Source organism: Bombus vosnesenskii, unplaced genomic scaffold, assembly GCF_011952255.1.
Source record: "Bombus vosnesenskii isolate JDL3184/JDL3185 unplaced genomic scaffold, Bvos_JDL3184-5_v1.1 scf7180000016273, whole genome shotgun sequence".
NCBI classification, from domain to species: Eukaryota; Metazoa; Arthropoda; class Insecta; order Hymenoptera; family Apidae; genus Bombus; species Bombus vosnesenskii.
The window spans coordinates 975,165-984,133 of NW_022884342.1; the positions used below are offsets into that span (position 1 = coordinate 975,165).

An 8,969-nucleotide genomic window follows, 5' to 3' on the forward strand; every position below is an offset into this window, starting at 1 on the left:
GGGCCGGCGAGTAAAAAGTCGCAGGGGGCGAGGACACCGGGGGGCGTCGGACCGGGACTACACCTTTTGCTTGGATTCAGTGTAACGAAGATGCGGCATCCTCGTGGCGCTCCAACGAAATATAAACAAGATCCGCGCGCCGCTTAATGCCTGCCGTACGTCACGTGGAAAGATTAAACAGTTAATAAGAATAAGAGTCTTGGAGCGTGTTTCTCCCCCTTTATTCCACGAACGGGGTTTCTTTCCGTAGGTCACCGCCACGGACAACGGAAGAGGAACAGAGAGCAGATGAGTAGGTGGAGGAGGGGGGACACTTGCACGGGTGGTTGGAGGGAAATGGCGGCCATCTTTCCCACGGGCTCTTCTCGAGAACCAATCGCCTTTCTCCAACGAGCATTAAGGCGGCAACTCTGGCTGAAGAATTGCCTCTGCCACGTTAGACACATTTTTCTCGCTTTTCCTTTATTCTCTTCTCTGGCTGCAGGAGTCCCGGGACTCTCGCATCTCCGTCGGTCCCGAGGCCGGCCGCCTTTCTTCTCCTCTTCCTCGTCGTCGTTCCGTCTCGCTTCATCTTCGCCTCTTCCTGTACCATCACCGCCGCGGCGTCGTCGTCGTTTCGCATCTCTTATTTTCTTTGTTCACCCCACACCGTCGCTGCATCCCTCTTCCACTTACTCTTCGTCTTTCTCCTCTTTCCTTTCTTCCAATTTTTTTCCTCCCTTTCTTTCCCCTTTTTTTTTTTTTTTTCTTCCTTTGCTTTACGTTCACCGTTACGTATACCTATAGCACAGAGGGGTATAATAGTGTTCATCCCTGAAGCGAGCTCCATCGAGCGGCAGGTGGCTGACCTTAATAACGCGCCACGCAACGTTTCACGGACCTCCGCTCTTCGCTCTTCTTAAGGGGCGAAAAGAAAACCGTGAGCGTGTCATCTACGAAACGTCAGATCCAAGATTTACTATGGCCACGTATATGGTGTTGCGAATATAGCGGAGCGGAGAAAGCTGATACGCGGTGGACTCGTTTGGCGAAGGGTGAGAGCCCTGTCAGGTCACAGTTTCCCTACTTCACGGCTATCTCCTGTGGGAAAGTTCCGACAATCGATCCGACTATTACTATGGATACGTTTCTACCGTGCCTAATAAACAGCTCGTAATACGGTTGATCTAAACGTGGCTCAATGCGAATCAAGCTGTCACGTCGATCGAGCAACGTTATAGTCGCCTTTTGTCAAATATCATTTTATAGCGCCAACGAGCAACGTCGCGATGTATTGTTGAACGTATTCGCTTGTTTGGTAGGAAAGTGTTTTGGTAGGAAAGAGATCGTAAAACGAAATGTAACAATGAGATCTAACACCGGGGAAACGTATTAATCTTCTGCATTCAAGCGTCTCTTGTATCGCGAGTTAGAAATCTACTCGAGTCATTTTTTAAAGCAGATTCCATGATCTACTATTGGCAATTAAGTGATCGAGGATTTTGTCGTTGGACAAATTAGACGAATCCGCGGTCACTTGGTTACCAAGGCGATATTTGTACTGTGAAAAATAATCGTAATTTTAAAATTAGTCAAATTATCTCGGAGCGATCGTTTTAAAGTAAATGTAAAAGTTGCTCTCTTTCGGGTGTAATTTTTATACAGGAAAATGTACGGAGAGTAATGTTCGAAGGTCCGTTTTGCGAAATAAAAATTGTATCTACGTAGTCAGGTTACGAAATTTGTTTTGTCGCCGGTTCCTTTTTTTCCGAAAAAGATAACGATGGAAAAGGCAATAACAAAAGGTTTGGCCAGCAGCCGAACGATCAAATATAAACGTAGAAAATGTTTTTGTTGACTTATACTGTGTGTAGCGGGCAGCATACGTGTGGCTGCGGTGCTGATACGATGATATTCCGATACACAGCGGTTTTATTCGTTTTATGACTTCTTTCGCTACCACTGTAGAACATTTCCAATTCATGAACGAGTTTGCTGAGCCCGTAACGAACAGCGTGTTACCGTAGATAGTCGAATGGCATTAGTCGAGGTTGTAAAGCGCACGATCGTGTACTCATTGTTGAAGGAACTTTTGCTTTCTAGGAGAACTATTTACGTATAAACGACAGCTTAAATTGCTGTTTAATAATCGCAAACTATTGCTAATTTTGTTGGGTGAAAAATAGAAATGTTTCTTGAAAACTGTGACAGCAGAATCTCCTCTTGCAAATGATCATCCTACTTTGTCTACTCTATTAAATTAAATTATTTAAACGTTTCAATTATTAAATGCTTGCAGAAGAATGGCAGTGTAGCTTTAAATAACATCCAGCAATTGTTAATTGTGATGTTGGGTGAAAAATAGAAATGTTTCTTGAAAACTGTGATAGCAGAATCTCCTCTTGCAAATGATCATCCTACGTTGTCTATTCTATTAAATTAAATTATTTAAACGTTTCAATTATTAAATGCTTGCAGAAGAATGGCAGTGTAGCTTTAAATAACATCCAGCAATTGTTAATTGTGATGTTGGGTGAAAAATAGAAATGTTTCTTGAAAACTGTGACAGCAGAATATCCTCTTGCAAATGATCATCCTACGTTGTCTATTCTATTAAATTAAATTATTTAAACGTTTCAATTATTAAATGCCTCCAGAAGAATGGCAGTGTAGCTTTAAATAACATCCAGCAATTGTTAATTGTGATGTTGGGTGAAAAATAGAAATGTTTCTTGAAAACTGTGATAGCAGAATCTCCTCTTGCAAATGATCATCCTACGTTGTCTATTCTATTAAATTAAATTATTTAAACGTTTCAATTATTAAATGCTTGCAGAAGAATGGCAGTGTAGCTTTAAATAACATCCAGCAATTGTTAATTGTGATGTTGGGTGAAAAATAGAAATGTTTCTTGAAAACTGTGGCAGCAGAATATCCTCTTGCAAATGATCATCCTACGTTGTCTATTCTATTAAATTAAATTATTTAAACGTTTCAATTATTAAATGTCTCCAAAGGAATGGCAGTGTAGCTTTAAATAACATCCAGCAATTGTTAATTGTGATGTTGGGTGAAAAATAGAAATGTTTCTTGAAAACTGTGATAGCAGAATTTCCTCTTGAAAATAATCATCCTACGTTATCTAACTTCTCAAGTGAATAATAATCAGCGTAGTACGAAAATGTAATAACCAACATTTAATTTATGTTCCAAATAAAAGAAGGAATAACGTTGTCTTAACCCTTTGCACTGCTATGTCGAGTGCGAGTCGACATCAGGTTTTACCTCAGGTCGAGTCCCACTCGACGTTCATCCAGTCGCAGCTTTTTTTGAGAAACGAGCGAAAGAAAAGCAGAATTGCATCCTGAAAATTGTTTCAAGATATATCATACGCTTAAAAGTTAGAAAATACCCCACTGACCTCGCTAAACAAATAAAATAGTCAAACTCGAAGATGGTATCCCGCTGGAGGTAGCTATCCACGTGCAAAATTGACCAAATGTCCAGCTGGGCAAATTGTAAGCTACAAATTAAATAATAATACACTCAGAAATTAGAAAATATAACAATAGCGTGAATAAAACTGATATTCAAGTGAATTTGTTTCCCCCTTTGCCTATTTAAATTGTCTTATTTTTTAGTTAAAGTAAATGTCAAATAAAACACTTGAAAACGTCAACGAAATTGAAGTAAAATTCGCAGTGCGAAGGGTTAAAAAGTATTTCGCGATAGAATTATTTTTCGCGTTATCGTTTCCTCTAAATTATTTGAATAATAAATAGGAAACAAAGTAACAAATAGATATACTAGAAAAATTTAATTGGCAAAATTAATTTCAATTTCAAATAAAAGAAAATTTTAAATTTAAATTTAAATTTAAAATTTTTAAATTTAAATTTAAATTAATTTTAAATTTAAATTTAAATTTAAATTCCTTAAAGAGATAATCGACCTAACCTAACTCCAATCGAACGTACGTAACCGCAGGTTAAGCCATCTAAAGCATCGCAGTAGAAGACGTCATAATAGGAAACATAGTAAACTATAGTGTGCTATAACCACAAACAGTTTATCAGTTTTCAGCATTCGCGTTGTTACTTCATTAAAGAGGGACGATTATCGGCGGATATAAGCGGATAAGTAAACGTTTAGCCCTTTTTCGCCTAGGTATCCAGACAAACACCGATGAGCAGAAGTGGGAAACAGGGGAAGTTCCTTTTCTGAGTTTATGGCAGGCAAGTTGGCCGTGCTGTACCGGCAGCTCTCCGGCAAAGACTTTTACGAGCGGGTAAACGGGATTTAAAGTGACGATGATGCAACCTCAAGGTGCTCACTTTATCCTTGACGGCCTCATAAATGTAACTGATGACATTGCCAGATACGTTTGACTCGTTTCGTCTTTTCAGTGCCGCTACCCATAGAAACATCGTTGATTTTGTGTTGATGAAAACGGCACGAGACCCCACTTACTTCTCCGCTCGTAAAAATCAAAAGAGCCCATTGAACTGGATTAACTTTTCGCGCCTTCCGACGTCTGTCACGCTTACGGTCTTCTACTTTTACTGTTCTCTATTTTGGCACACACTTTATTTTCATTCGATGATCGTTGCTCGATCGATGGATCTAGCTACGCGATAGACGATAAATTAGTTTTCTATTACGTATAAGTGGTATTTACTACGTGCAATAAGCACAGATATTGTGTTGGCAACTAAGTGATTGGGGATTTTGTCATTAAGTGGTATTGACAAAATCCGCGATCAGTTAGTTACCAACCCAGTATGACGAATAAGTTAGAAGATGATATAACGAACGAATAAGATAAAATTGTTGGGACTACGTGTTATTGAGAAATTGATTTTTAAACGATACGAAGGAAACTATTAGTTTTTTATGTCGGAATTGGAAATTTTATTGCGCATCGATTAGACCGTAGTGTTACTAGAATTCTAAACAGTGGAAATTAAAAAATCACTATGTACCGCAGCATACTGTGGCGCCACCTCACAAAGGAAATCTCAAACTAGACGTGATACATTAAGAATCTAATCGACGGATAGTAACGCTAACCATTTTTGAAAGATAAACGGAGAGAAGCAAATTACGAATGCGAGAACATATACAACGAAGTACGTACATACGTATTTATAAAATTATAACATTATCAATAAAAAGAAATATTTAATAATAAACCTACGTACCAAGATTAATTCCCATTTTCTAAGATAAAGAATTTCGAAATCCACGAATCTCTTTCAAACGTCTATTAAGTAAATAAATTTTTGCGATATTGGGAAACAAATGATTAGAAGAAATATCAATACAATTGTCTTATCCATCCCGAGAAACGTAATCGTATCTTTACGGGATGACAACAATCGGAACAAAAGTAAGAGCAAGAAATAACATAAAATGCAGTAACAGAGGTATAAGATGAATCGTAAAATGCGGGTAATACCAGTGAACGGCATTTTGAACGCTACTAGCACCATCTACGATCACTTGGCGTTAACACCAAACAATGGCTGACACGGTCAAGCAGCAGCGAAAGTTTCGCGAGCAGAAAGTATTTCAGTAAAGTGACGACAGATGGCCCGATATTCCTCGTCGTGTGGTCCGTGTGAAACGGTGCAAATTCTTTTCCGTTGATTTACGATCGAATTAAAACTGACAATTATTGTTATTGTACCGTCATATAAGGAGGTAACAGATAATAAATTCGACCGTAAAACGTTAAACTAGTGTGGTTGCGTTTTGTAAGGCTGGTTTAGTGCTGAGTCGCGTGCAACAGCGCTCGTTAAAACAGCCGTAAACCGACGTAACCGTCCGCGGTGTAGCTTGTCCCACGACGACCAATGTCTCGCGATCTTATGTCTGCGTCAGGAATTTTCCTTTTAAAATATCCTTTTTGTCGCCATTGTCTATTTACAAGTTACGCTGTATCGTTGCGTTCTCACTTATTGCTAACATTGTATTGCCTCTAAACGTTGGGATAATAACTTCTTATGCAATTAGGAAACAGGCATACAAATCATCGTAAAATACATGGACGAATTTTATGTAAACATTTAAAAGAAAGAATCGATTATTACGGCAAACGTTTTATAGTAGTCAATTTAAATTTGCCGTTGATTTATAATACGTATATATACCTTAAAGAACTGCTAGAAACGTTTAGCGAAAAGCTGTCAATGAAGGCATTACTTGTCCATATCCAGTTTATTGCGATGTACACTGCAGGCTGCTATACAAACGATAATATATTACTGGTTACTTGAAATTAATGACAAAACACATTTATCTATGCTTTGTAAGATTAATTTAACATTTTACGATATCGATATTGAACCTTACCATGTGATCATTAGCCTCTGCGCGTTTCACGAGGATTAGGATGCTTTACCGTTTAAGTATCGTCGATCTAGTTTGTGCATCGACCGTAAGAGCGGCTCAGTTACCGATTCCATGGGGATTACACGTTCCTCGGGATTACACATAAACAATAATCTCGGGCATTCAACTGCAAGTGCAAATTAACGTTATCAAACCATTTATTTAACTATCATTTGCAAATTTTCGTAAAGATAATAGCTTAAGCGATTCACATTGAAAACATTCGTAACCGCAGTTCCTAATGTTTCTGTCTCCATTAAACTCCTTTCGTTAACCTACTCTTTAACAAAAATTTGCCAAATACCAGAATAATCTAAAAAATATATAAGATCTTTCTTGTATATTACCAATACGTTCCACGACAACAAAAGTAAAACATAACCTTAATTCTGTCACAATCGATCGTAACTAGAAACGAATCGAAAGAGATTTTCTAACACCAAACGACAAAGGTGAGGTCAGTGAACTGACGTAACTCTCTAGAACGTAATTAACATTCCAATTCGGATAGAACAAACTAAGAAACAGATAAATAATAACTTAATATTTACCGACGTAACGTTGAAAAAGTTTGTTGACTAACGGAAGGCAGAAAGCGTGAAAAGTCGAAACGGCGATCTTTTGGTCGCGGCTTCCGAAAAAGCAGCGGAAACGGCGCGGTGTGCAGTAGCGTCGGTTCGATTAGCCAAATATAGATTTACCGCCGGAAACAAATGCGGAGCTAAAAGGGACATCGCGGCTGCGGCTCGACCTCCCATGATTCCCTTTGAAAATCAATCCTGATTTATACGACACGGTCGCCGCGATTTCGTGGCCAAGAAAAAAATCCATATTTAAACCGTCGCCTGATTCGCGTTGTACCGTGTACTCAGCCAATCGTGGGATCGTAATGGCCACCGGTGAGGCAGGTTGAGTTCGTGGCGCCGTCACTAGATGTCGCCGTGATCGACGGTCGTAAATCGTCGGCAGACTCCCGCCCATTGCATGCGGGTAGGCGGTACCACGGCGTTCCGTGACGTCAGCCGTGTCCCCACCAGTTCCCTCTGGCGGCTCGCCCCACTACTATCTTACCCCTACCACCGCTACTCCGTCTCGCTATTCTACCGTCGCTCTCCACCACCACCACCACTACACCACCACTACCGCACCGTGGCCCGTGGCGCTTTCGGCGCTCTTCTTCCCCCACCCGCGCCGTTCACGTTCCGTTCACTGGCTTTCTACGTATATATGCAAGTAAGTACGTGAAATTCTCTCGGGTGGGCCAGCATCCCCGGTCATCTTCATAAATGCGAGTCGGCCGTTTGAAATGGTATCGAGGCTAATTCGAGCGGCGCTTATGCGATACAGTGTTTGTTTACTGTTTGCTAAAGCGGCCCGGATTAAATATAAAACAAAGTTGACAGAGCGTAGACGTCGGGCTAGACGGAGTGGCGCTAGCTGAAAGCGACGTCGTCCGACGGCCGCTCATCCTTTCTACGTACAGATCCCTCAAAAATATCACCTACGCGATCCGTATGATTGTTCGCTCGCTTTGCTCTTATTTACCTCTCTATCCTCGATTCTCCTTTCGTACCTTTATCCAATTCTAATACCAATTTCTTTATTTCTCCGATATAATTCGCGTGTCGTACGATATTCGACGAATTTGCTAACTTTTTACGATTTCGAGATTGCTACTGGAATATCGCTGTATGGTTACGCGTTTCTGTCGTGCTTCGGCCAATGTGTACGTGTAATGAGCAGTATATGTGAACACGGTGGTGCGCGTGTGCGCGTTAAATTGGTCCAGATCGGGGCTCTCGCGGCCGATTACAAGAACACAGACTCGGGTCGCGTGTTTTATCGGTGTACACGGGTCTTCCTGGCGTTGCTCGTCTATCTCTGTCGATGGTCGTCGTAAGTAGCTCTACATACATCGAGCGTGTGTATTCGCGAACGCAATATTCCCCGGTCAAATTGCGTGTTATAGGAATAGCGAAACGTATCCGTCTCCGGGGAAATGTAGACCTTTAGTCTGCACCGGCAGTTGGATTGCGTCTGTGGAGACGGTACGCCACTAAAAAGATCAATACACCATCGCGGCTCGCCTGTTCATCGGAATCTAGATGCCGCGAGTGCACGCTGCTCCCCGAACGCGAATGATATCGTCTGTCTGAATATCGTGCCGCGAATCGTCGGCGCTGCCTCCAACGTCTTCGATTTCACACACTGGATACAGTTTCGTATCTCTAAATAAATAACAAATTACGTTTACTATTCTGCCATTTTTTTTCTCCTTCGACGCAAGATATTCAGCCGAATAATATAATTTTGCTCGAGAGACAGAAAACACGGAGAACTTGAAGTTTCCCCGATGAAAAAAATAAAAAGATGGAAGTTTAATCGAGAATTTAATTTAATCGAGCGATCACGAGCAGCGCGAAATAGTTGTACATCGATTTGCTTTTATCGTATCTTTTTACGATTCGTATCGTATCGATTTCGGATAAACAGACATCGATCGTTTTCGAGAAAAAAAGAATATTCATCGCGGCCGTCTATCTTCCGATCGGACGAACTTGAGTTATCCTTGGCAATATTTCGAGACTTATTGCAAG

At 40.7% G+C, this 8,969-nt stretch overlaps 1 long non-coding RNA gene across 3 annotated transcripts in view; it reads right to left on the reverse strand.

The window, feature by feature from the left end:
* LOC117242290 overlaps nucleotides 1-7,241 on the reverse strand; it is a 70,478-nt gene extending 63,237 nt beyond the window's left edge. Inside the window, exons 1-4 of one of the 3 annotated variants that reach the window (XR_004495220.1) lie at nucleotides 6,924-7,241; nucleotides 6,585-6,685; nucleotides 6,334-6,499; nucleotides 6,017-6,223 (exon numbers count right to left, since the gene is read on the reverse strand). This is a non-coding gene — a long non-coding RNA (uncharacterized LOC117242290). Of the gene's footprint in view, nucleotides 1-6,016; nucleotides 6,224-6,333; nucleotides 6,500-6,584; nucleotides 6,686-6,923 lie in introns of those variants that run through there. The other 2 variants (XR_004495221.1, XR_004495219.1) reach the window with 2 other exon arrangements.
* Between the last annotated feature and the right edge of the window lie 1,728 nt (nucleotides 7,242-8,969).